Source organism: Oryx dammah, unplaced genomic scaffold (assembly GCF_014754425.2).
Source record: "Oryx dammah isolate SB20612 unplaced genomic scaffold, SCBI_Odam_1.1 HiC_scaffold_18, whole genome shotgun sequence".
NCBI lineage: Eukaryota > Metazoa > Chordata > Mammalia > Artiodactyla > Bovidae > Oryx > Oryx dammah.
This window is the reverse complement of record NW_024070202.1, coordinates 119,027,111-119,054,507: the sequence shown is the minus strand read 5'-3', so window position 1 is coordinate 119,054,507 and position 27,397 is coordinate 119,027,111. Positions and strand designations below refer to the sequence as shown.

The following is a 27,397-nucleotide window of genomic DNA, read 5'->3' as shown; positions in this document are numbered from 1 at the left end:
AGACAGCATGACCGTCGTTTTCAGATGATATTATTATTTACTTGGAAAACCTCAATGAACCCACTGAAGAACTACTGACAGTGTAAGTTACATGCTTAGTGTACAGATGAAGGGTTTTCCTAAATACCAACAACCAAAGAAGACACAGTGGAAGAAAATAGGAACGTAAGGAGTTTAAGCCATCTTGGAGTAACCTGAAGAATGCGCAGGTCATTTATGAAACCGCCGTTGAATTTTGCTGAGGACATTTCTGCTTCTGGGTGTGATGGCCAGTTTGCAACAGAAAAATTTTACCTCAAAGCAAATAGAAAAGCTGGATAAAGTACAGAAAACTTCTGGTAGAAGATGCATGGAGCTATGACAACAGCCAGGACCTGAAGTCCCAGGACCGCAGGACAAGGGGCCGGTCCAGGCCGATCAGTCATCGAGGCCCTCTGAGGGAGGCTGAGAGAGAGCAGGCTCAGAGCAGGTGCACAGAGCTGCTGCGGGCGTGCGCGCTGGGCCAGGGCCTGCCTAGGTGTGAGGACCCCGGTGGACCACTGGGCCTTCGGTCAGACCGTGAAAGGCTGTGAATGCAGCAGGAGGAAGGGTGCGTGGCCGGCGCCCTGCGCCTCTGGCTGCTGGGAGCTGAGGAGAAGCCCTGTGTGCAGTTGAGATCCCGGCTGGGTCCTGTTCCACCGTTCACTCGCTGTGTCGGCGTTCGGCCAAGACCGCCGAGCGTGTCCCCAGGACGAGAGGAAGTGGGTGGATGCAGGGGCAGATGCAGAGCGGTGCAGGTGTTGAGGTCATCAGCCTTTGATGCCGAAGTGCCGGTCATTCAGCTGTTTGAAGCGGTGCTTGGTAAGTGGAGAGGTTCAGAGAGCTCTGGATTTTCCACAGTCTGCAGAGAAGAACCGTGTGGATGTGGTAGCCCTGTACAATGTAAATGTTGAATCTAGAAATGCAGCCAATGGGTCTAGTGGCAGACGAGACAGTGTAAGTGGGGAAGAGTGACATAGGTCAGTAGACCGCATCCAGGGACTGCCCTGGGGGTCCAGTGGTGAAGACTTCGATTTCCAGGGCAGGGCTTGCAAGTGTGGTCCCTGGTCAGGGAGCTCAGATCCCTCATGCCTCAGGGCCAAAAAACCAAACATGAAACAGAAGCGATAGTGTAACAAATTCAATAAAGGCTTTAAAAAATGGTTCACATAAAAAAAGTCTTAAAAAGAAGACACTATCCAGAGAGAAAAAAGGATGGAAAATATAAAGAGAGGGAGAGACCCATGAACAGGGAGGGAGCTTACTGTGAGCCACAGTCCACAGGGGAGGAGATGGAGAAGGGACAGAGCGTCTGAGGAGATGAAGACTAGCAGATTTCCAAAACAAGGGAGAGACATCACACAAAAGCTCAGGAAGCACCGCCAATCCCGAGAATAGGTGTGTGTGCGTGCACACACAGCCCTGGGAGCAATACAGTGAAGCTGTTGAAAACACAAATTAGAAAAAGCCATCATAGCCAGAGAAAACACGTCTAACCTCAGAGGTTCTAAGAAGACCACGGGCAAGATGGCAGTAAGCCCCAGGTCTTCCCTCTTCCTGCATGCATGCCCTCTACCAGGCAAGCCTGGACCGCAGGTGGAGCTTCCGCCCCGCTGCCTGATTCTGGCCTCAGCTATGACTCGTTTGACCATCAGGCGAGGTCAGAAGGATGAGGTCCTGATGCTGCTGCTCCGATGTTGTTATACCCAGACCCCCAGGAGGAGAGTCTCAGGAGCACAGCCCCGCAGCTGGCCCCCGCTCCCTCACAGACTCATGCAGAATTGCACCGCTTGCTGTTTTCAGCCATGGGTTTTGGGGGTGGTTTCTTATGCCATTGACAGCAGCTTCCGCAGAGTTGGGGGTGGCTAGAAGATAATGAATGATGTCTTCAAAGAACCGAAAGAAAACAGCTACCAAACTGAACGTCTATCCCAGAGAAAGAATCTTTCTAAACGGAAAGGGAAATTATGACATTTCAGGACATCAAAAAAACAAAATTTATTGCTAGTGCCCTGACTAGGAACAACCAGCAGGAGGTCTTCATGCAGAAAGCCTGTGACCCCAGATGGCAGTTGTGGGAGAAGGGCCTGGAGAGAACGGAAAGGCGTGCACACGTGCACAGACACTCAGACACACACACACGGACAGACACACACACGTGTGCACACAGACACGCATGTGCACACACACGTGCACACACGCACATGTGCACACACATAGAGACACACTCATGCACACACACAGACACGCACGTGCACACACACAGAGATATGCGCATGCGCACATATGCACATGCACACACAGACACACATGCACACACAGATACGCACACATGTGTGCACACACAGACACGCACGCTCACACAGACACATGTGCATGTGCACACACACACGTGCACACACACAGAGACACACGCACGCACACACACAGATGCACGTGTGCACGTGCACACACAGACATGCATGCGCATACACGCACACACACAGGTGCACACACACATCCACGGTCACAGACACAGACAAACACACATGCACGCATGCACACACATGCACACATACAGACATGTGCGTGCACACACGTGCACATGTGTACACGCACACACACACACATGGACACACATGCACGCACGCACACACAGAGACACACACGGACACACATGCACACACGCACACACAGACACACACACGGACACATGCACGCACGCACACACACAGGCACACATACAGACATGCACGTGCACACACGTGCACATGTGCACGCATGCACACACAGAGACACACACACGGACACACATGCACGCATGCGCGCACACACACACACACGGACACATGCACGCACGCACGCACACACACACGTGCACGCACACACACACGGCAAGACGGGACCTGCTCTCAGACTGCGAGGGAGCGAGTTGTCAGCAGACAGTGTTTCCGGGTAGTAAGCTCCAACACTGTAGTGTATCAGTGCTCTCTGAGTACCTCAGTGTTTCAGTGAGCACAACGAAACATTCACAGAATCTCTTTTGAAACTGAGCAGGCTAGTTTTAAAGTTCACACTGAGACATAACGGGAAGGTCGTGAAGCAGAGAGGCTGTGTGGGGGCCGCTGACTGCCCCACGCCCGGTGCTCCAAGACGATGGGGTCCTTATACCCGAGCGGCAGTGATGACGAACAGACAGACAGATTGAAGGGAGGGGACAGAAAGCCCTGAAACAGCCCCCGTGCTGTGAGCATTTAGCATATGATAATGACATTTAAATCAGCGGGGAAAGATGCATTATTCAATAATGATTTGGGGACAACTGGCCAGACATTCGGAAAATATATAGCTGGATCCCTCCCAAACTTCTCACCCCAAAATAAAATCCAGATGGCTCAAAGACTTAAGAGTATAATGGGACTTCATAAACACTAAAAGAAAACTTAGGGGAATTTTTAATAATTTTGACAGAGATTAAATTTTTAAAGCAAGACAGAAAACCCAATATCCAAGAAAATATAAAATGCCTTTGCTTTTAACTCCCTAGGCCTACGCCTATGAAATCCATGATGAATATGCTTAAATATGTGTGTAAAGAATCAAATGTAAAATGAGTCTTTGAACTACTGGAATAGAAAACCACATGAATATCCTAATTACTCTTCAAATTATGATTTATCCTCAAGATGGAACTGTGTATGTGCAGATACAGAAAGATCTCAAGATATTTTGAATGAAAAAACGAAGCTTTAGAACAGCTGGGATCCATACTAGAAAAAATGAAACTGGACCTCATTTCTTCATATAGATCAACTCCTATATACTTAAGTGAAAACTGTGAAGATTTTTATATGAGAACATACATTTTCATGACCTCAGAGTAGACAGAGGTTTTTGAAATAGGACTTAAAAGGCACTAACGACAAAGTTGTTCTTGTTCAGTCGCTTAGTTGTGTCCACGAAGTAAAAGATTGGTAATTTCAGCTATCAAGAACGTCATTTAAAATCAAGAACATCTCTTAATAAAGACAGAACTAAGACAAGGGACAGTCGTGGGAGAAGGTGAACGATGTGCACCCAGGAAAGGCCTCATGGTCAGTGACATAGAGGCGCCCCAGAAACCTTTAAGGAAAGACAGACATCCAAGAAAAAATTGGTTAAACACTTGCACAGGAATTTCTGAGGCAGAAGCACAAATGACTGAAGCAAATAAGATGGTGTTCAGCCTAGTTACTGAAGCAGAGAAGTGAAGTGGAAGCCACCGACGCATGGCAGGCCACCGACGCATGGCGGGCCACCGGCTAGACAGGCCACCGGCTAGACAGGCCACCAGCTAGACGGGCCACCGGCGTGTGGTGGGCCACCGGCTAGACGGGCCACCGACTAGACGGGTGGACACAAGCCCGCCAGCTCCGGGTGCTGCTGAGGATGCAGAGCAGGAGCCTGTGGGCTGGCGGTGGAGTGAAGTCTGCCCGAGCCCAGCCGGCTGTGGACGGCAGCTGCAGTGCCCTGCACGCCCAGGACACCCCCAAATGACGCTCACAAGTAGCCTTGTTCCTAAGCCTGCCAGTCAGGAAATCCCCAAACGCATTTAAGGGGCAGAAGACACAAAATGAATATTTCGTATGATGGAATTTATGTATTTTCTATTTATGAGTATAAACTGAATATATTGTGCGTTCCTTACACTCACACAGTAGAAACATTCCACGGCAGTGAAGCTGAACAAACCGTGATGACTCGGATCACGTATAAAGTCGAGTGAAAGAAGGAAGGCACACGGGAGTCCAGGCCACGGGAGTCCAGACCTACAAGGGGAAGGCTAGAGAACCGAGGACACGGCAGCGCCCTGCACGGCTGTGCTTGGCCTGGGGGCTTCCGGCTGGGTTATATTTCTTGGCTGAGGGAGTGATTCTACGAACAGTTGTGTGTTATACTTGATAACTGTGTGTTATGCTATCAAGCTTTGTACACACTTCTCTGTGTTCATTACCTTTCACAAGAAGACTCAAAGAATGCAAGAATGAAGACCTATTGAGTTTAAGCAATGCAGTTCTATACAGTCGGCAAAAGCAAGACCGGGAGTGGACTGTGGCTCAGATCATGCATTCCTTTTGCCAAATTCAGAATTAAATTGGAGAAAGTAGGGAAATCCATTCGCCCTTTCGGGTATGACCTAAATCAAATCCCTTACGATTATACAGTGGAAGTGACAAATAAATTTAAGGGATTAGATCTGATACAGTGCCTGAAGAACTATGGATGGAGATTTGTGACATTGTACAGGAGGCAGCGAGCAAGACCATCCCCAAGAAAAAGAAATGCAAAAAGGCAAATGGTTGTCTCAGAAGGCCTTACAAATAGCTCAGAAAAGAAGGGAAAGACAAAGGAGAAAAGGAAAGATGTACTCATCTGAATGCAGAGTTCCAAAGAATAGCAAGAGAGATAAGAAAGCCTTCCTCAGTGATCAATGCAAAGAAATAGAGGAAAACAACAGAACGGGAAAGACTAGAGATCTCTTCGAGAAAATTAGAGATACCAAGGGACCATTTCATGCAAAAATGGGCCCAATAAAGGACAGAAACAGTTTGGACCTAGAGAAGCAGAAGAAATTAAGAAGTGGCAAGAATACACAGAAAAACTATACAAAAAAGATCTTATTGACCCGGATAACCACAATGGTGTGATCACTCACCTAGAGCCAGACATCCTGGAGTGTGAAGTCAAGAGGGTCTTAGGAAGCATCACTACAAACAAAGCTAGTGGAGGGGATGGAATTCCAGTGGAGCTATTTCAAATCCTGAAAGATGATGCTGTGAAAGTGCTGCACTCAATATGCCAGCAAATTTGGAAAACTCAGCAGTGGCCACAGGAGTGGAAAAGGTCCGTTTTCATTCCAATCCCAAAAAAAGGCCATGCCAAAGAATGCTCAAACTACTGCACAATTGCACTCATCTCACATGCTAGTAAAGTAATGCTCAAAATTCTCCAAGCCAGGCTTCAACGGTCCATGAACTGAGAACTTTCAGATATTCAAGCTGGATTTAGAAAAGGCAGAGGAGCCAGAGATCAAAGTGCCAACATCTGTTGGATCATAGAAAGAGAAAGCAAGAGAGTTACAGAAAAACAGCTGCTTTTGCTTTATTGACTATGCCAAAGCCTTTGACTGTGTGGATCAGAACAAACTGTGGAAAATCCTTAGAGATGGGACTACCAGACCACCTGACCTGCCTCCTGAGAAACCTATATGCAGGTCAGGAAGCAACAGTTAGAACTGGACATGGAACAATGGACTGGTTCCAAATAGGTAAAGGAGTACATCAAGGCTGTATATTGTCACCCTGCTTATTTAACTTCTATGCAGAATACATCATGAGAAACGCTGGGCTGGATGAAGCACAAGCTGGAATCAAAATTGCCGGGAGAAATATCAATAACCTCAGATATGCAGATGACACCACCCTTATGGCAGAAAGTGAAGAGGAACTAAAAAGCCTCTTGATGAAAGTGAAAGAGGAGAGTGAAAAAGCTGGCTTAAAGCTCAACATTCAGAAAACTAAGATCATGGCATCTGGTCCCATCACTTCATGGGAAATAGATGGGGAAACAGTGGAAACAGCAACAGACTTTTATTTTCCTGGGCTCCAAAACCACTGCAGATGGTGACTGAAGCCATGAAATTAAAAGACATTTGCTCCTTGGAAATAAAGCTATGACCAACCAAGACAACATATTAAAAAGCAGAGACATGACTTCGCTGACAAAGGCCCATCTATTCAATACTGTGCTTTTTCAATAGTCATGTATAGATGTGAGAGTTAGACTATAAAGAAAACTGAGCACCAAAGAATTGATGCTTTTGAACTCTGCTGCTAGAGAAGACGTGGGAGTCCCTTGGACTGCAAGGAGAGATCTAACCAGTCAATCCTAAAGGAAATCAGTTCTGAATATTGATTGGAAGAACTGATGTTGAAGTTGAAGCTCCAATACTTTGGTCACCTGATGCGAAGAACTGACTCACTGAAAAAGACCCTGATGCTGGGAACATCAGGGGTGACAGAGGATGAGATGGTTGGATGGCATCACCGACTCGACTCCAGGAGTTGGTGATGGACAGGAAGGCTTGGCATGCTATAGTCCATGGGGTTGCAAAGAGGTGGACATGACTGAGCGACTGAACTCAACTGAATGTGGTTCTGTCCTTGTGTGTGGGAGAGCATTCTTTGGAGGATGCCAAGAATCCGCTGGCAGCTGGAGGTTGCAAGCCTGGACTAGAGGACAATTTATATTCTATTGCAAATTCTTTTTTATTAATTTTTTAAATGAAAAAATTCATTTTTAGACTTATACAGTGCGTATGAAAACCCTTCAACTTAAAAAAATTAAACAACGTTCAGCTTTTTCAAGACCATGTCAGCTTTGTTCAGTGGAGTCCTGTGCTCTGTGTATGGAAGGGAAGATGGTGCAGGGACCTGTACCCAGCGGGCCTGCCCCTGTGACCCTTCTGCTGCTCCAGGACTGCTGCTGCTGAGGTTGCACGTGAAGATTAAGGCAAGGTTTTGGCACATGTCCTGGAGGTAGTATTGTTGTTGTTGAGTTACTCAGTCATGTCTGACTCTCTTGAGACCCCATGGACTGTAGCCCACCAGGCTCCTCTGTCCAGGGGATTCTCCAGGCAAGAATCCTGGAGTACGTTGCAGTTCCTCCTCCAGGGGGTCTTCCCAACCCAGGGATTGAACCTGGGTCTCCCGCATTATCAGGGGCATTCTTTACCACTGAGCCGTGTGGGAAGCTTGTGAAGGCTGTACTGTACAGGTCTGCTAATACTGCCCTGCAGGCAAGTGTGTGCCCAATGTGGGCAAAGTCCCTGGAGCCCCTAAGGGGGGCCGCACCCACCGTGCGTCTCCTGTGCCCGTTTCAGCACTCAGCGTCTCCTGAGCGGCTGCGTCTACAGCTGTGACTCCTGCAGAGATCAGACTTGTCTGTCTTCCTGTGTTTTAGCCAAATGAAACCATGTATTTGGAAATCTTCCTGGGAGTTCCCTGGTCATCCAGTGGCTCAGACTCCTCACTCCCAATGCAGGGGTCCCGGGCTGGACCCCTGGTCAAGGAAACTAGATTTCACACGTGCAGCGAAGGATTGGGGATCCCACTTTCCCCAGCAAAGACCCGGCACAGCCAGAGATATCCATATGTATAAACCCTACTCCCGCAACATGTTCGGTAGACAATAATGAATATTTTTACAATTAAGAGATTGTATTGATACCTGTTTCCCTTCATGAGGAAGAAAAAATTAAGTTCAGGGACATGCTTGTGGTTTCATTCTATAAAGTGGTAACAAATGAAGGATGGATTCATTCTCACAATGAATGTTTGGCTGCCTCCAAATTGACTGGGGATCAAATGATGAGAGAGCCTTTTAAAAACTAACAGGTTCTGGACATGCAGAATGTCATGGATGTGGGGTCCCCCCATGGGGGGTCCCCCCATGACCCACGCTCCGCCCTGTGACCCCAGTGCGGTGGTGAGGACCAGGCCTGCAGGCTCCTCTCTCCGCTGCCTGCCTGGCTGCCGGACTGCACCCACGTCCCCACCAGCACTTGGGCATCTGGGTGACCCCAGGAGGTGGCCACGAGCATTTGAAAGCACGGTGAAGAGACAGACAGGCATCCTCCGTTCCCACTCCATGCTTTAGAGCCCAGGTCCCAGACAGCAAGAGACCCACGTGCTGGTCATGTTAGCAGTTCCGGTGCCCACAGAAGGCCGTAAAGAAAGCTGGGCACTGAAGGACTGATGCTTTCAGACTGTGCTGCTGGAGAAGACTCTTGACAGTCCTTTGGACTGCAAGGAGATCCAACCAGTCCATCCTAAAGGAAATCAGTCCTGAATATTCATTGGAAGGACTGATGCTGAAGCTGAAACTCCAGTATTTTGGCCACCTGATGTGAAGAACTGACTCATTAGAAAAGACCCTGATGCTGGGAAAGATTGAAGGCGGGAGGAGAAGGGGGCGACAGAGGATGAGATGGTTGGATGGCATCACCGAGTCGATGGACATGAGTTTGAGCAAAGTCTGGGAGCTGGTGAAGGACAGGGAGGCCTGGCGTGCTGCAGTCCATGGGGTCGCAGAGTTGGACACGAATGAGTGACTGGATAGCGAGATCAAGAACAACGGAAGGCCAGGGAGGGTGGGTGCTCCGGAAGCAGGTGCGGCATGAATGGATCGGCTCGTCTTCGTCTCACGCCCCTGAAGTCTATTGCAAGTGGAACCACGAGGCTGGCTTCCTGGCGCCACTGTCTCTTCAACCCCTAGAGAAAATGTGCTCAGGCGTGAACTGCCTTTCTTCGGTGATTATGTGGACAACGCACCCCCTCCGCCCCCACCTGAGTCTCACTACTGGCAGATGTGTATCCAGGAACAATCTCCCCAGAGCCCAGCTCCAGGACTCTCCACGGGGCACGGCCACCCCAAGGATGGCTCCCAGGGTGGGGCACCCTGTGCCTTCTGCCACCTCCCAGCCTCCACCTAGATATGTGAGTGTGTTTAAGACCAGGGCACGTGGCAGCCAGCATCTCTTCGTCACATGGTGTCTTTCCTGTAGCAAGATGTGGGGAGATGGGGAGGGGAGACTGGAGTTCTGGGGGTCAGCCACTCCCTGAGACCAGAAGCAGGCCCGCCAGGTGAGCTCTTTCCCGGGTGAGGTCAGGCTGGATCCTCCCTGCTGTGTGTGGTTAGCGAGGGCACGGGCATTCATGCGAGCTCAGTGTCTGCGCCCAATTTCCTGTCTCTATTAAAGCAAGGTTTGAGGTTGGACCTGGCTCTGCTGGCTTCATTTTAATACCAATTATAACGTGATTTTGAGAAGCAAATACTTTAGGAATAAAAAGAGGTTCAGGATTGATATTTCTGTTTGCTGGGAAGATCAGAAAGGGTTACTTGATTACAGAAATAATGAAAAGCCACAACCAGTTATGTGGCTGCTGAAAACAGAATGGCTTGTTAGCAGCTCCATTAAGATGCCCCAGCTGCAGTCCTCAGGCTGCTGAATACAGGGGACGAGCTTTCAGCTCCATCCTGGTCTCCTTTACCAGGGAGCCGGTGATGTGGGTGACCTCAGGAAGGACCCAGTGAACATCTAAGCGCTCAGCGCTTTCACCACTACCACCGGAAACCCCTCGGCTCAGTCCTGCTCGACGGGCGGTGCCCCTGCCAGCCTCTGTCAGCGGGCACCGGCTCTGTGTGTGCGTCCCTGCTTCACGACCGAGGCGGCCTCCCGTCCCCAGGGCCAGGGAAGCTGGGGGCAGCGGTCAGCAGGCAGGCTGACGTCTGTCCAGTGCGTGCAGCGTCAAGCGGTTGCACAGTCAGGCTCCGAGGAAGTCCTGTGCAGCAGTCAGACCTCCAGCGGGGCGGCTCGGGGGGAGGGGGGCAACCACAGCCTGGATCTCTCTAGGGAAGGGACGGCCGCTTAAAGGGGCAGGAGAGGCCCAGCGCGTCTGGCAGAGCTGCTGTGAAGCTTGGCTGCAGGCCCTCTGCACGGCATCCCTGGCCCTCATGCCCAGGGCCTCTGCCAGGCGGGGAGGGGGGGCCGCTTCCACAGACTGCTGTCTGCCCTGGCCCTGTCACACCACGCCTGTCCACATCAGCCCAGCGTGCACACCCTCACCCTGCACGTGGCAGGCCCTCGCCTCCTTACTGCAGGCACCTTTCTTCTCCCTCACGTTTTGTGAGAGAGCCTCACTCGGCTGGAGTCTGGGGAGCTCTCCATGGTCCTGACCACAGTGATGGGGCAGGAGTGGTCACGTGACCCTCCACCCAATCAGGGTGAGCCATAGGACTTGCTGCAAGTGCTCAGGTGGGCAGACCGCAGGTGTGAGCATGCAGCCATTGTCACCCAGAGGCGGGAGCCCGCAGATGAGCCCCGAGGCGGGGAGGGGGTGGGGGGGTGGGGAGGGTGGCAGCAATCAGAGGGGAGCACAGGGCAGCCAGGTGTGCAGCTCCCCAAGATTGGTGCTATCTTCTGGGTGCTTCTGGGTGCATTCCCAGATTTCAAGCCGGTTTCAGTTATATTTTCTCTGATTTGCAATGAAAATGTCTTAATTGATACCGAGACAAAAGTTCTTAATTTCTTCTGATTTCTTCCGAATTTGTTCTGCTAACAAATTGTTGTTGTTGTTCAGACTCTCAGTCATGTCCGGCTCTTTGTGACCCCATGGACTGCAGCACGCCAGGCCTCCCTGTCCCATCACAAACTCCCAGAGTTTACTCAAGCTCATGTCCATCGAGTCAGTGATGCCATCCAACCGTCTTGTCCTCTGCCGTCCCCTTCTCCTCCTGCCTTCAATCTTTCCCAGCATCAGGGTCTTTTCCAGTGACTCAGCTCTTCACATCAGGGGCTAAAGTATGGGAGCTTCAGCTTCAGTATCCTTTCAGTGAATATTCAGGACTGATTTCCTTTGGGGTTGACTCATTTGATCAATCCTAATTGATCATGGTTTCCCATAATAGCTTCTTTTTATTTTTTGCTGTAAATTCCCATTGCTATAAAAAAATAGCTATCTTTATAGGAAATAATTCTGGAAGAAGTGACTAAATAAAATATAAATACATGGGTGGAACTTTCTGGGCAAAATCTGGGGTGATAGCTGTAATCAAATTGTAACTCCTTCCCCGCTGTATTTTGTTGGCTGCTGAGAATCTGCCACAGTCCACTCAGAGGACATTTGCTGATCGGAAATGACCTTCCTCTGCAGAAGAGTGCGCTAGTGGTGAGAACCCACCTGTCAGTGCAGGAGACCCACGAGATGCAGGCTTGATCCCGGGGTCAGGAAGCTCCCCTGGAGGAGGGCATGGCCACCCACTCCAGTGTCCTTGCCTGGAAAACCCCATGGACAGAGGAGCCTGGCGGGCTACGGCCCGTGGGGTCGCAGAGAGTCGGACACGGCTGAGCAGTCACAGCGCACACACGTGCAGAAGAGAAGCACGGCAGAGCAGCCACGAACAGATGACAGGTGCTTTGTGCCATTAAAATGGAAAAAAATGAACATTTTCTAGGACAAAAAGCTTCCTGAGACACAGTGTTCGTGAAAAAGGAAGCCACGATTGTGCAAGTACCGCCACCTCCACTATGGGCTGACGGCCTGAACGGGAAGAGAAGGAGCTGCCCAGATATAACAGCAGTCCCTCAGATTGCTGGGGTTGTGAGTGCTTTGGGTTTTCTTCTTTACACTTTTCTGTGTGGGAACAAAAGTTCTCTAGAAGGGCAGCCTTTGACAGGACTTTTAGGAAAGTGTCCCTGAAGGCTCTCCCAGCCCACCCCCTTCTGAGCCGCAGGAAGCAGCCGTCTCGGATGCTCTGTGAATCGCCGAGTCCTGAGAATCGCATGCTGCCTGTTGGAAAGATGACCTCCTTTCCTTTCGGCCTGAAGTGAGGTGATCAGTGCTGCATTCCTCTCATAGGAGCCAGCTTCACATGCAGCCCAGGCTGGAGATGGCTTTGTTGGGTTTCATGACACCTTCTTTTAACACTTGGTTATAGGTTAAGAGAGCCACTGTAATTTGGAGACTAAGCAGAATTTCAGGTCTGGGCAGAATTAGATATGCGCACCAGCCTCTCTCCTGGTAGTGAATCAGGCTGCACTTCTGGTGTATCATTCCGGGCTCCTGGCTGCGCGTCCCAGTGTATCATTCCGGGCTCCTGGCTGCGCGTCCCAGCGGGTGGGAGCTGCCCTCCACAGCACTCTCCCCTCTGCTTCTGGCAGCATGCAGCACGCCCCCAACCCCTCCTGGGCACCATCTCTGCCTGCACCTGCTCTGTGTGAACCTACTCCCTCCTCGTGTGCGCTGGGTCACCTATTCAGATGAAGGTCCAGCCCACCTCCCGTGAGCATCTCTCTGACTCCAGGTTCACACTGACCAAGCCTGGTGCATCTCCCCTGCACCCCGCGTGCTTGTGCAAACCTGTGGGTCAATGCCTGTCTCACAACGTACCGTTGTAAGGATGTATTTGCACATTTCTCTCCCTCCTCACCCCCACGCTGCCCCGACTGCTGTACTGTCGGGGTTTCCAGAGATGCAGAACTGACAGGATGTGTGTGTGTGTGCGCGCACAGGGTTTACCTGCAGGGGTTGGCTCCTGTGATCGTGGGCTGGGCCTGAGGCTGCAAGCTCAGGCAGGAGATGACGCTGCGGCCTTGGGCAGAGCCCCTCCTCCCAGGGGAGCCGCAGTCTTTGCTCCTCAGGCCTCAGGTGAGCGGCTGAGGCCGAGCCCGTGGAGGGCAGTGCCTTTCACCTGCAGTCCCCGATGACAGCTGGCAGCTCCGCCCCAGGGCGCCGGCACAGCCATGCAGGACCCGTGTTTGTTTGAACAGCAGGGACCACCTGACCATGCCCAGGGCAGCATGGAGCCCCCCTGGCACCCAGCTCTTCCTGGGCCCGGACAGGTGGGTGCCCACCCTGTTCTGAGGACGGCTCCTGCTGGAGGTCCCCCTGATGTCAGCCACGCTGGAGGACGTGTGCAGTCTGCCCCGAGTGCTCAGCATGTGCTTAAGCTTGGCCAGAGGCCTGTCGGGAAAGGAGCCGGGAGGGCCACCACGTCCCTGCTCCCGTGAAGGCTGTGCCCCCGGGCGCTCGGAGCCGAGTTCTCATCACAGACTCAGGCAGCACATGCTCCGGGTGTGGGGGGTTCCTGAGAGGGGTGCCCCTGCTTACCCCAGACCATGTCCTTTACAGCCGAGTGAGGTCAGTGCGGCAGGGTTCACCCCTGCCTCCCTTCGGCTTCACCAAGCTGAGCGGAGAATGGCCCCCGTGAGGAGGGCGGGCGGGGCCGCTCACCCTGCTGCCCAGGCTGCAGGCTTCATGTGTGCGGGGACGCCTGTGGGGCGTGGGCCCCACGGGCACGTGTGGGTGCACCCCCCCCCCCCGGGAACATGCTCGGCCCGCCAGCCACGTGCATGTGTGCGCCTCCCCCGGGAACACGCGCTCGACCCGCAGGCTGGGAGGGCTGCACAGGGCTGGTCGGATGCAGGACCCACGCCCCACAGCCCCGCTGCCATCTGCTGAAGGCCCCATTGGCCCTGCTCCTCCGCCAGCTCTCTGCTTCCCTTTGTCTGCATCTGGAAGAGGAGGAACCGGTCAGGCCTGTCAGAGGAGCCCCAGGACGTCCTGGTCTCAGTGAAGACAGGCTGTATGGGGGCCACAGCTGGACGGCCGGGCCTTGAGGGTGCAGGGAGGCCCCCAGGACCAGGCTGCCTGATGCCGGCCGCCTGCGCTTCGCCAAGGCCCTGCCAGCCTGAAGCCCGGCCGAGGAGGGTAGCCAGAGCTCCCCTGCCTTCAGCCCTGGGCCTCTCACCTGAGTGTTTTCCCAGAGGCTCACCTCATCCGTCCAACGCCGCTCAGCCTGTCCTTTGTTACCTTAAAAATGGAGGGCTTTGAGACACGTTTTCACATGAGGGGTGCTCGCCTGCGGTCTCTGCTCCTTGCTGCTTTGGGTCGATGAGCAGAGCTGGAGCCTGTGGCATCAGATTCAGGCAGTATTGTCCCCACCCGGGGGGCCCGCCTCGCTGACCTGTCCCGTCTCCATCGCTGCCGCACAGTGAGTCGGATGGACTGGTCAGCTGGCCGATTTCTGGAGCCCAGTGCCCAGCCATCAGCGTCACCCAGAGCTCAAGTCTCCCCCAGTCACGGCCTTTCCCGGGGTATCTGCCGCTTCGGGTGCAGCGGGTGGTCGTTTTCTTTTTTCTTATTTCCATCTTACCTTTATTTTCTCCTCTTTGAGATGTGCAAGAGTACATGTGTGTCTGTGACTTGGGAACTGGCAGCACTGGGAGTGTTCCTGCTCACACCCGCATCCATATCTGTGTCTCAGGAAACGGGGCTTGCCTCCTGCCTGTGCCCTGAGTCTCCCTGAGCCCAGGGGCCCCCATCTCCACTTCCAGGGGTGTCTGTGCAGCCCAGAGCCCGCCTGGCCCTGGGCCCCTTCATGTTTAAGTGTCGTGATTGGGTTTCTGTGGAACCCTAACCTCAGCCCTGCTGGCTCCATCACAGTTTCCATCTCGGAGGCGAGATTCAGTAACTTGTGAAATAGGAATTCCAGAAAATTTGTGTTTTCATGACAGGTTTTTGTAGGTTTTCTTTGAACGGTGGATTTTACTGCAGTGTCTCTGTGATGAAGCTTGACTGCTAACGACAAACCTCCGCTTTAACAGCAGTGTGGCCTCGGTCTCAGCCCCTCTGGAGAGATTGCACAGATCTCACAGTGAGTGAAAGAGACCTGGCTGTTTAGAGCGAAGACAGACTTCATTTTTTATCCCCAATAGTAATTCTTTATTCCCTCACAGCTACTGCTGAATATGTGACATAAATGTTTGATCACTACTTCTAAATGTAAAAGGTTTAAATTTCAGCTATAGCCCATTTATATCAAACAGACCATATGGTTCTCAAAGCAGCACGGAGCATATTGGAGAGAAAACCAGCGACTTGCTCCACATTCAGCTTCATTTTTCTTTCACTTTCATGGAAACCATAGATTGTTTCTGTGTTTCAGATCAAACATGTTGTTGAGCAAAGAGTACATTACCCAGCTGTCCTAAAAGCCATTACTCGCTGCTGTTAGATTCAATCCAAGCCATCTGGTGGGCTTCGTTCTCTGCGTTTATTTTTGAGGCACATTGCAGGAAAGCTGCTTCTCGACATATCTCACTTGGAAAAGTTACAAAAAGGAAAATATGTCAGAAACTTTAGCTACCGTTTTATCAGTGCCTTTTTGCATAACTAATTCAGCTATAGTCTAGTTAGGGTTCAAAACCTCAGTGCTATTACCCCAACTTAGAGATAAACTTGAAGACTCCAGAAAACAGACAGATCTTATGATTCTGAATGGGTAGGTCTCAACAATGAGCAACAGGCTAAGTTCTTCCTTTTAAATGTGGTTCTGTTGAAATTGCTGTCTGAAGACTTGAGAGTACGTGGGAGTTAGTGTGTACTGTCTAAGCTAGTGTATTTGTGATTGGTCGTGTACCTGGTAAACAGGTAGAACTGGAGCATTTTTATTCTGAAGCCTGAAATGAAGATCTGGGCCGCAGGGGCTTCAGGAAGAGTCATCTCTCCAGAAATGAGCTTGAGACTCATTCGTGCCATTACACGACCGTAGGGAAACGGGGCCCAGGGCTGCTTTCTGAGAAGTGCATCAGCTTTAGAAACCACAGGAGGGTAAGGGTGGGGTTCTCTGCGTGGCTCTGCTGGAACCTGGAGTGTCTTGTTCCCCTGGCTGCAGCCCCCACTGTTTCCCGCTCTGTGACTCACTGAAAAGGACAGGGAGGACGCAACTCGGGCCACAGTGTCCAGGCGGTGTTACAGGTTTTAGAACAGGAAGCGGGACAAGCGACAGAACAGGTTTTTCTGGAAGCCGTTGGTTTAGAGTGAAGACACTGCTTTCCCGATGCACATCCGTGACAGCCTGGTCTTTGGGGGAAGGAGAGCTCAGCAGTAACGCCTCCGCATGTGGATAGTTGCATAACACTGATGGCGCCTCCGCTTCCCGGAAACGCCTCCTGAATTAGGAGTGGAAGCCTGCCTTGCCGCTGTGCTGCTCTCCTTTGCCGTGCAGGGGCTTGCGGGCGCCTCTGCTGGGGTGATCCTGGGCTGCACCCTGGGGAGGGCAGCCTGAGGGCTGTGCCCTGAAAGGAGGTGGGGCGGTCTGGGCGGCTGTGGGAGGCGTGGTCCTGCTCCAAGCCCTCCCGGAGGCCTCAGTCAGCCTTGGCTCCTCTGGTGTCTGCGTCCGAGCCCCAGCCCAGGCCGTGGCTGTGGCGTGCGCCGTGGGCCTGCTCTGGGAAGGAGGGTGGACAGTGGTTTGTTGGGAGAGAGGCGGCTCTCGATGTCCTCTGCTGTCTTTCCAAGGGCAGGACCCCACCGAGCAGAAACCACTGCCTTGGGGCTTGCTCCCGCTTGGGCTTGGCCGGGACGGGTAAAGTCGTGTGCACTGACAGCCCATGCTTCCCGAGTGGATGACGGAGATGGGCAACGTCTCCCCGCCGGGCAGGCTCTGCCTGGCAGCTTCTGGCTCAGGACTGGCGGCCTCCCCCAGGCGCAGCTTCGGGACAGAGACCTCCACCTGCCTCCGCACTTAGAGATGGGGAAGGACGGAATGCTAAGCGTCCCAAAACAGTGAAGCATACTTCTCAGCAGCTTGGAGATCTGAAGACACCAAAGCGTTCCTTCCCAGCAGCTGAGAGATCTGAGGACGTTGAAGCGAACTTCTCAGCAGCTTGGAGATCTGAAGACATTGAAGCATCCTTCTCGGCATCTTGGAGATGTCCTGGTGGTGAACGTTGGCACGGGAAGGGAACCTGGGCTTGTTAATCAGGCTCTTTACCCTCATATGTCATTTTAATTCCAGCTGGCAGCACACTGCTGACTGGCCTGCTGGCGTGAAGTGGAAGAGGAAGGTCTGCACAGATCAGTGTCAACACTGGAAGACTCATGATTGGGAAGCAAAGAGCTGACGCTCGTCTGACTTTCCACTTTAACAGTGTTTTCGTGAAGCTGTGCGTTTTTGCGAGTCTCAAAGGCTCTCCGATGCACTTGAAACAGACCTCCTAAGTCTATGATTAGCAGTTAAAGCAGCAAATGGATCCTGTCGTACTGTGTGTAATGTCTGGCAAAACAGCCGTTTCCTAAAGTGGGACCTTCTTGGCCAAAAGGACATCCTGTTCAGAAAAGCCTCGCAGGCCCGTGCCGTCCTCCCAGAGTACTCTGGGAGATGGAGGTGCTCGTGTGGCCAGCCACGGCCTGCAGGCTGCATGTCTCCCCTCTACGCTTGGTGCGCAGCTGTGTGCCGAGCGAGGCATTTGAACACGGAGGGCGTTCACGGGGCCAGTGCCTGAGGCCCTCACCCTGTGCAGGCTCAGGACTGGGCTGAGGCCTGGCCCGGCCACCCCAAGACTCGGTGAGCCTCAGCCATCAGTGGGGAAATTGTAATCCCAGGGCCTTTAATATAGTTTGTAAAAAAATTAAAAGTCTCTTAATGCTGGTTATGTGTGTACAAGTGGAAATAGAAACCCTGATGTTGATTTCGTGCCTGTAACTTAAGGCGCAGACGCCCTGAGGGCCGGTCATCTAAAGTCCAGCCCCAGTGATGCCACCCTCTTGGGTCACAGCCTGCGTGGAGGAGCACCTTCCCTGTGACTCGGTGGGTTGTCCTGCACCTTTCTACCTCTGGCCCAGCCTCCCCCGTCCTATCCTCTGCACGTTCCGCGTCCAGAGTTCCCAGCGCGAGTATTTCTGCTGACGTCACCTCCTCTGCTTCACCCCCTTCGAAACCGCGTCCCTTGTTGACATGGTGAGCCGTCTTCACGGCCTTCCTGGGGCCACGTGTCTAGAGTGTCTCCGAGGGCGGCCGTGTGCACGCTCCCCTGGTCAGCAGTCTGCTCCACAACTCAGGGTTCCCTGCAGCCTGCTCAGCTTTCCTCTCTGCTGCGCTCCCGTCCTCCGGGGCTAGCCTCTGCTCCGATGACCCGCTTCTGGGAGCTGTTCGGTGGCTTGTCCTGGGCGTCCGGGCATCAGCACACACCCCCCTTCTCTGACGGGCCCTGGGGAGGAGCTGTGCGTGCTGCCCAGCACCGTGAGATCTGCTGCAGACGCGGTGACTCGTGGGCGGAGGACTGGCAGCAGACTGTCCTCCGGGCACCGTCATCGCCACGGGAACCAGATGTGAATGTGTGCCCGGGGCCGCGCTGTGTAACCCAGCTGCCCGCCGGGGGTGGGCGGGGCTGGGCCGCCACCGTCCTCACGGACAGCAGGGCCGGACCCGAAGGCCTGAGTGGAACTGGACCCCGGGTCCTGCAACACTCCAAGACGCTGTCAGGGCAGCTCCAACTCAGGGCGGGGTGGGGTGCCGACAGGTGGGGCCACTGTCCGTGGTCAGGTGTGGCCAGACGCAGGCCAGGCTCTCTGTGGGGGTGCCGCAGGGGAACCTCACGGACAGGGAGCAGGGATGGGGTGCAGGGGAGGTCCGGGGCAGCACCGGGGCCCCGCCTCACAGCTGCACAGCTTCTCAGGGGAACATCCAGCTCCCCGACGCGCTCCCACAAGAGATGCTGGCAGCCGTGACTTCAGGAAGTGCTCTGGAGTCCGTCCTGGGGACTGAGTCTAGACTACGTCACCCTGAGTCATCGACTCTTCCTTGAGAGATTTTCCGTTTATCGCGCACTAGGCAGGCGCAGCTTGGCCAAGGAGCCTGGAAGGGGGTCTCCTTGTGTGTGCGATGAGTCCCCGCAGGAGGGCGGCCTGGGGTGGGAGGAAGTCGGCAGACACCCTCTGAAGGGGGTGCCGTGGTGTCTGGTTTGTGGCTGTGGGCTCAGCACGGGTTCTAACGCTTGTAGAGGCCCCAGGGCATCTGTGCTGGAGTCGGTGAGGCTGCCCGCCCCCGCCTCCAGTCCCAGCAGAGCCGGGCCCAGGCCTTGCATCCCCAGGGCCCAGGTGCCTGTGGGGTGCTGCCTGGGTGCGGAGTTTGGTGGGGCAGTGGGCAGGCCCAGGGACCACAGGCCGGGAGGGGCTGGCCTCTGGCTGGCTCGGGCAGCTGGTGGAGGGGCCGCTTTGCCCAGTGCAGACGAGCGGTCTCGGAGCAGAGGCTGGAGAGGAGAGTGAAGCTGGAGGCGAGAAGCCGCAGGTGCAGCCTGTGGCCCGCCAGTCAGTCAGGAAGGTTGTGGCCTGGGCTGCCGTTACAAGGCCTTGTGCGGGAGCAGCCGGTTCCTGTCCCGTCCAGAGGGGGTGTCTTCCCCACCCCGGAGGGTGGGTAGCTCATACCGCCTCCTTCCAGCACCACAGCCTGGCCGCTCGTGTGAGGGGCTCGCAGAGGGTGGGGACCCACAGCCTGTGTCCACGGCCCCGGGCGTGAGAGATTGGTGAAGCGTCAGCCGTGTTGGTGTGTACCCTGAAGCGGCCGCGTCCGTGGGCTCGTTGCCCGGGAGCTGCCTCTGGTGGGGCTCTGGGTGGGTGGCTCTGATACGTCACTCGCCGCTGAGCTCGAGACGCCTGCTTGTCCCCGAGCCCAAGACACCCGCTCCCCGCCGTGCCCGAGGCGCCCGCTACCCCTCCCCGTGCCCGAGGCGCCCGCTCTCCCCTGTGCCCCCCTCTCACAGACGGCTGGGGAAGGTGTGGTGAGCTTCTGTCTGGGGGGCGTCTTCCCTCCGGAGGGAAGCCTCTCAGCCGTGGCTGACACCCGCTGCCCCCCGGGCCGCCCTTGGGGCCCAGCGCCCCAGCTCCTGAGCCTGCCCCCAGCCGTCCTGGCAGCTGTGCTGCGCAGCGCCCCATCTCAGTCCCTGCCTCAGCGGCCCCCTTCCTCCGGGTGGGCTGGGAGCCCGCCTCCCTCGGGGGTGGGATGAGGGGTGACCACACCGGCCCGGGCGTCAGGGTGCTCTCCCGTCCAGTCTGCTGGACTCGTGGGCCCCTGGCTCCCCCTGTCTGACTGGACCCGCCAGCAGGCCCAACCTCATTCAGGCTTGACGGGTCAGGAGTGGATGTCCCCATGTGACAGGTGCCTCCCAGAGCCTGCCAGCCACACAGGAAGACCTCCAACCTTAGTGCCCCCCAGAGCCTGCCAGCCACACAGGAAGACCCCCAACCTTAGTGCCCCCCAGAGCCTGCACAGGAAGACCCCCAACCTTCGTGCCCCCCAGAGCCTGCCAGCCACACAGGAAGACTCCCAACCTTAGTGCCCCCCAGAGCCTGCACAGGAAGACCCCCGAGCTCTGGGGTGGGGGGCTGTGACTCAGGCTCAGTGACTGCAGGTGATGCCTGGGCTGACTCGCCCCTGACCGAGGTCTGCCTCCCAGGGTGCTTTCTCCGAGAAGACAGCCGGCAGTGGGAGCCGCCCGCTGTGCTGTGTCCGGGCCGAGCCCTGGACAGACAGCGGGAAGAGCTGGGCCTGAGCCCCGGTGCCTGCCAGCCTCTGGTCGGGAAGGCAGGCGGGAGGGGTGGGGCGGCCGACACAGGTCCGCGTGGTGCTTGCTGAAGGGCGCGTCTGACGCATCTTATCTGTGCCTCCATCTGGGTTCAGGCACCAAGTGAACTGCACAGGAAATGTACATATGCTAGAAACTGGGTTTTTCCATAACTTCCTACAACTGGTTGCAAATCCAATACAGAGGATTACTTTGCTCCTGAACTGAACCTGAGTTCAGATTTTGTTGTCGTGGGCCTTTGGCCAGCTCACCTCTGTTAGGTTGGAATTGGAAGGCTGAGGTCTGCACTGTAGAGGAAGGAATTGGGGGCTCATGGAGGGGAGGCATGTGGGGCGTCAGCTGGGCCTCCCTGTGCTTGCAGGATGGGGATGGGGTCCACCCAGGTCACAGAGACAGCCCAAGGATCCCTGCTGCCCAGGATCCACAGCCCTCTGGTGGGGAGGTCTTACCTTGGGGGACGTCTGCTTACCTCAGGTTGGGGGCTGCAACTCCAGGGAGCCCTGACTTACACGGGGGGCTCCTGGCCGAGAACCCACGTGGGCAGCATGAGCCTGGGTGGTGGGGTCCCTGCCCTCGGACTCCAGTGGGCCCAGTGGTGGCCACACATCCTAGCTGAATGGAAGACGCCTTGTGGGGAGGGGTCTCGGCGCTGGAGGTCTCTGACGGCCTCCGCCTTGTGCTGCGGAGTTGCCACTCAGAGACCAGAGGCGTGCATGGAGGCGCTTCGCCACGCACAGTGGCCCCTTCCTGGGACAGACTGAGGGTGACGCTGGGGGCTTCCAGTGCCCGGCGGGAACAGTGGGAAGCTGCTGGGTGCTGGGAGCTGGGGCTCCGCGCCCCGCGGGCAGACGGGCAGAGCCCTGCCTCATGCGGGCTGCCTCCGCCCGCCGCCCACCAGCCTGGGAGAGAAACAGACGCTGCCGTGGACGCAGCGGCGAGCTCCCCGACTCTGCGCAGGAGACCTTATACGGTGCACACTAGTGAGTGCCGAGCTCTCGGCATGAGGGCAGGACGCATCTCAGAGGTGCTGGGCGGCCGCAGCGCAGGCTTCAGGCCAGCGCCTGTCCTGCTGCTGCCTCCCTGAGGCTCGGCGCAGCTCAGAGGTCGGGGCGGACTGTCCCGCCTCCTGGTGCAGGCGTGCCGACAGATGCTCAGCCTGAGGCCGCGGGTGAGGGGCCCGGAGCCAGTGCCTCCAGCTGTTGCTGGGCTGCATCCCTCCCCGTTTGGGGAGACTGAGGATGTGTGACCTTCGAACCCCAGTCTGGAGGGGCTCTGAAGGACCCCTCGGCGAACTGAGCTAGTTTCTGCAGACGCTGAGGACTGTGCGTGAAGTCTGGCCCCGACCCCCTGATGGCAGGACCAGCTGCTGGGACGCAGGACTTCCTGTGGCCCCATGCGCTGTGTGGGAGGGCGTGGGGACCCTGGTGGGATGAGTCGGGCAGAAGGAGGAGCCAGGAGACCAGTGAAAGGTGCTCGGTGCCTCTGGGTGGAGGCCCGGGGCTGCACACACCCACCCGTGGGGTCGGAAGGGCCAGGCCCACGGGCACGCTCGCGGACGCAGGGGCTCTGTCCCCGGGGCCTGCTGTGCGCCCGCCCAGTGCCTGCTCCGTGGGAGGCAGAGCCCCAGGTGGAGACAGCATCTCGTCTTGAGGACCCTGCCTCTGAGGGGGAGACGGTGTCCTGAGATGCCCCGTCCTGGCCTCCCCGTGCTCTGTGTGACTTCTTCTTCCAGAAGGACCCGGTCAGTGGGCTGTGGGCCCAGCCTAAACCTAGGATGGCCTCATCTCGAGATCCTCAGCCCCGCAGAGACCCCATTTCCAAGTGTGGTCGCAGCCCAGGTGGGCGTGAATCTTGTGAGGACTCTCCAGCCCGTTGCAGGGCCCTGTCCTCAAAGGGCTGAAGAAGCACAGACATGTTAGCTCTTCCAGGCCCAGCAGACGGATGCTCGCAGGGGCTGGTCTCGCTCAAAGGCTTCAGCTGGTTTGGGGCACCCCGGGAGCCTCTGCTGCCTGGTGCCCAGAGAGCCTCAGAGTCCCTGGCTTCAGCAGGAAGGGGCCCTGGCTGGGGCGGGAGGTCCGCTGAGAGAGTGCCCACCCCGTCCCCTTCCTCCTGCAGAAGTTTGGGGTCAGCGGTGTAGCCTGGCAGGACACAGTGGACCCTGCTGTGCTGACCATTGGCTCTCCTCCCAGGCTGCTGCCCCAGTGTTCCGTTGCCCCTGATGAGGCTGCCACTCTGGGGAGGGGAGGAGCTGCAGAAAGAACGGCCCTAGTGGGCACGTGCCGGGAGGTGGGCGCTGTGGACTTGGGCTGCCTGTTTCTTAAGCAGCTGCATGGAGTGTCCACTCCGGGAGGCATCAGCTTGCTCTCTGCGGCTGCGTCTCTGCGTGGGCGACGCCGGCACACGTGTCTGACCTCCACACCTTGGTCTTGGAAGGCTCCTCAGCTCCTGCAGAAGTGTTGTGAATATCCGCACTTTGCAAGAACGGCCCTCCCCAGCCTCGGCGGCTGAGGCTGGAGCCAGCCAGCAGCTCCGTGCCCTGGGGACCTCCAGGGATGCCCTAGCCATCGTGAGCCGGTAGGGGTTCACTTCCGAGCCTCCTCGGGGCCTGGGCCGACATGTCCCGCGTGTGATGGTGGTCCTCTCGCTGGTGGACGAGCCTGGGTCCCGAGGAGGAGGGCTCCCTGTGTGGTAGGCGTGCCGGCAGCAGCTGCAGCCCAGAGGCTGAGGGGACGCGCTGGGCGGCCTCACCCCCCCCCCCCCCCCCCGCCGGCCACTCCTCCTCAGAGGGGTGTGGGTGCCCGCCGGCGGCTGAGCCTTGGTGGAGGCAGCGCAGAAGCAGAGCGCCACGGGCGGGGAGCAGGCAGGACCCCCGCTGCAGACCTGCGGCAGGCTCTCTCCTGACCACCCACGAGGGGCGGGCCCGGGCCCCTCCTCAGACCTCACGACTGTTCGGTCGCAGGCTTTCCGTTCTCGCCGTGTGGTCTGCTCGGCTCTTCAGAAGCAGCAGCAGCTCAAATGTCCAGGGCCTGGCTGCAGCCTCAGGGCGTCCTCCCAGCCCGGGGACTGGGGGGTGGGCGGGAGAAGGGCTGCTGTGTGCGTGTGCTCCGGCCAGGTGGGGCTCCTCCCTGTGGGGCTCCTTCCTGCGGGGCTCCTCCTGCGGGGTTCCTCCCTGGTGGGGCTCCTCTCTGCGGGGCTCCTCCCTGGTGGGGCTCCTCCCTGGTGGGGCTCCTCCCTGGTGGGGCTCCTCCCTGCGGGCTCCTCCCTGGTGGGGCTCCTCCCTGATGGGGCTCCTCCCTGTGGGGCTCCTCCCTGCGGGGCTCCTCCCTGGTGGGAGTGGGTGTTGCCTGGGAGGAGGAGCAGTGGCAGGGTGGGAGAGAGACGCGTGGGCCAGACCCCAGGCCCCCTGCGCATCTGGGGAGCTGAGACTGTCCCGAGGCTGGAACGGAAGCCCGTGGTGGGTCCTGTCCGCACCTGGAGACCCCGCTGGTTCATCTGTGAGATGGGAGTCGTGCCTAAGAAGGTGTCACTCCTGGGTGCAATGAACATTGAGGGAGGCATGGATGGTCAGCCTTTGATTTTTTTTTTAATTAAAGAGGGTAAAGAGATTGCTGGGCTTCCCTGGTGGTTCAGAGGGTAAAACGTCTGCCTGCAATGCAGGAAACCCGGGTTCGATTCCTGGGTCGGGAAGATCCCCTGGAGAAGGAAATAGCAACCCACTCCAGAATTCTTGCCTGGAAAATCCCATGGATGGAGAAGCCTGGGGTCCATGGGGTCGCAAAGAGTCAGACATGACTGAGCGACTTCACTTCACTTCACTTCAAAGTGATTGCTAGAATGGGTGGCAAATGTGGGGATAAACTTTACATCTGTTAAAGTAACATTTGCAGTAGCAGACGGGCCAACAGACAGGAACACCACTGGGGACGTCCGGTGTCTGTGTTAGCAGTGTTTCGCAGAGACAGGCTTGGCCTTTGATCAAAGTTGGAATTTTGATCTGACCTCCCATCTTCTCCGTGGTTCACAGTCACCACCGCAGTCAGACTGAAAGGGTGCATGAGTGAATGTATTTCCACAAACTCGGGGGAAACACATATACCACGAAAGTACCTCTTCCCATGATTTGGACTTTTCTGGGCCCTTTGCATTACCCATTTTATTAGTTTGCTCTTGACATGCATAATAATCAAGGTTACTTATGCAGAAATAAGTGGTGAATGTTCCCTTTCTCCTAGTTTTGCAACAGAAGACTGTCAGGCACTTCCTGTGAGGTGCTCGTGGCTGCCCCGCGTCTGTGTTTGCAGCTCCCCAGAGGCCTCCTGGCTGAGCCCATGAGGCTGGCTTCCTCCTCTGCACCTTCTTGTTCAATTCTGTTTAAAAATTTCCACTGAGCACAGAGCTACTCCAGTTTGGCTGTTAGACTGTGGCCCAGGAACAGGCTTATTCAAATAAAAGTGGTATAAAGGTGGGTTCTTAATAGTTTCCTCTCTGTTTTGTGAACGTCTTCTGCTGCCTGTGGTGGTGTTAGTTTCCCGTCACAGAGAAGGGGTGACGGTGCGCTTGGCTCACGTGCGCGTTTGGGTTACAGAGTGAGACCGCCGCCCTGGGGCTTCTGTCAGGGCGTCTCCACTGACCGGGGAGCTGTGAGGACTGACGGCTTGAGTCATGAAGCATTGCTGTCGCCCTGAAGAGTGTCCGGTTGGCCCGCTCTGTCTCAGCTGCACAGCTTCCCGGGCCACGAGAGGGCCTGCTCACTCCGAGGTGGTCCCGTCGGGTCTGAGGTCTGTGTCTGAACTCGGCTCCTCAGAGGCGGGCCCCCAGGGGTTCTCACTCCAGGGCCTCGCCCACAGCCAGAGGGCGAGCGCCTGTGGGGTCCGTGTCCCGCGGGGCCAGTGGCTGCGGCTGCTGCGGCCGGGCCTCTGTTGGCGCGTGCTTTATCCACTGCATGTTGATAGCTTCCTGCATTGCACAGTCAAGGCAGTGAAGTAATTTGCCTGAAGGCACTGGTCTGTCTGGTTCGCAATTTGGCTCTGTTTGATGTCAGGCGAAAGAAACAAAACTAGCTGAAACACAAACCTCAAACAGACCCCAGGGCAGGGGCGTTTGAGTCCGGAAGGTTTTCAAAGTTGCGGAGTGCGGAAGGCAGCAGCTGCTCGTTCAGCAGGACAGAGGGTGAGACAGTGGGCTTGTGACGCCGCGGCGGGACGGGAGCTGGGCGACGAGGAGGAGGAGGAGGCCATCGGGTGAGCGAGGCGTACAGACGGGGGTGCCAGCCCGGCCTCCATGGGGGCCGCCCTGCTCACTCCGAGGTGGTCCCGTCGGGTCTGAGGTCTGTGTCTGAACTCGGCATCCAGCCCTCAGGGCACCAGCCTCCCCCCGTCAGAGGCCACTCTCCTGTCTCCATTTCAGTCGAACGTCTCAAGCCTTGGCATCTTCGGCCGGAGGACACGGCCTCCCCGCTTTGCTGTTGGAAAGGTTTCCAGGCTCTCCAGGGTGAGGCCCCACAGAGGAGTCTCACTTTTTCAGGCATGGACAGAGTACAAACTAGGTGGAGTTCAGAAAAGTGAATGCTGCACGTTCAGGGAAATGCTGGCTACTGCACAGCTGCCCGAGTCACATTTTGCCGTGGGGAGAACTGTGCAGGGTAAGCGCTGTGGCCCAGAGACTCTTGCAGCGTGTGGTCTGTTGCCTGCCCGTTCCCGCGGTCAGATGCCTGCAGCTCCTCTTGTGTCCCTTTGAACAGGCGCTGACCAAGCGTTTCCTCCAGAGGCCTGTGCTGGACGGGCCAGCTCTGCGGAGGTTTTCCTTAGGACTTCAGGCTCAGGACGAAGCCGGGGTTCACAGTCAAAGCCCGCGAAACCTCCACGGCCACACGTGGCCTTGGCTCTGGTGCCCAATGCTTGGTGCCCACCGCCCTCCTTGCCGGGCGTTGGGCACCACATTTACAGTTACTAAAGCCAACGTTAAAACTTTGGTGGGGGGGCAGTGCGTTCTGAGTAAGTAATTTTTATAGAATTAATTTTTCTTATTGTCACGGTGATGCCTTTTAACTTAGAAAGTTCAGAGGGCACAGGTGATCAACAAGAAGCTCTGGGCTGCTGCAGGGATCTGTCCTTGTGTCTGTGTGTCCTGTCTTCCCTATGGGAGGTGCCTGAGTATTCCTAGAGATGAAGGCATAGTGTAATTTGTGCCTTTTAACCTGCACTGAAAATGGGCTTCCCTCATAGCTCAGCTGGTAAAGAATCCGCCTGCAATGCAGGAGACCCTGGTTTGATCCCGAGGTTGGGAAGATCCCCTGGAGAAGGGATAGGCTACCCACTTCAGTGTTCTGGCCTGGAGAATCCCATGGACTGTGTAGTCTGTGCGGTCGCAAAGAGTCGGACACGACTGAGCGATTTTCCCTGAGCACTGACCACTGAAACTGTTATTACCTTGATTGGG

At 55.9% G+C, this 27,397-nt stretch overlaps 1 protein-coding gene across 1 annotated transcript in view; it reads left to right on the top strand.

Annotated features, from left to right (window-relative positions):
- PTPRN2 (protein tyrosine phosphatase receptor type N2) overlaps nt 1-27,397 on the top strand; it is a 555,617-nt gene that overhangs the window by 16,870 nt on the left and 511,350 nt on the right. The gene's annotated exons all lie outside the window — the stretch shown is intronic.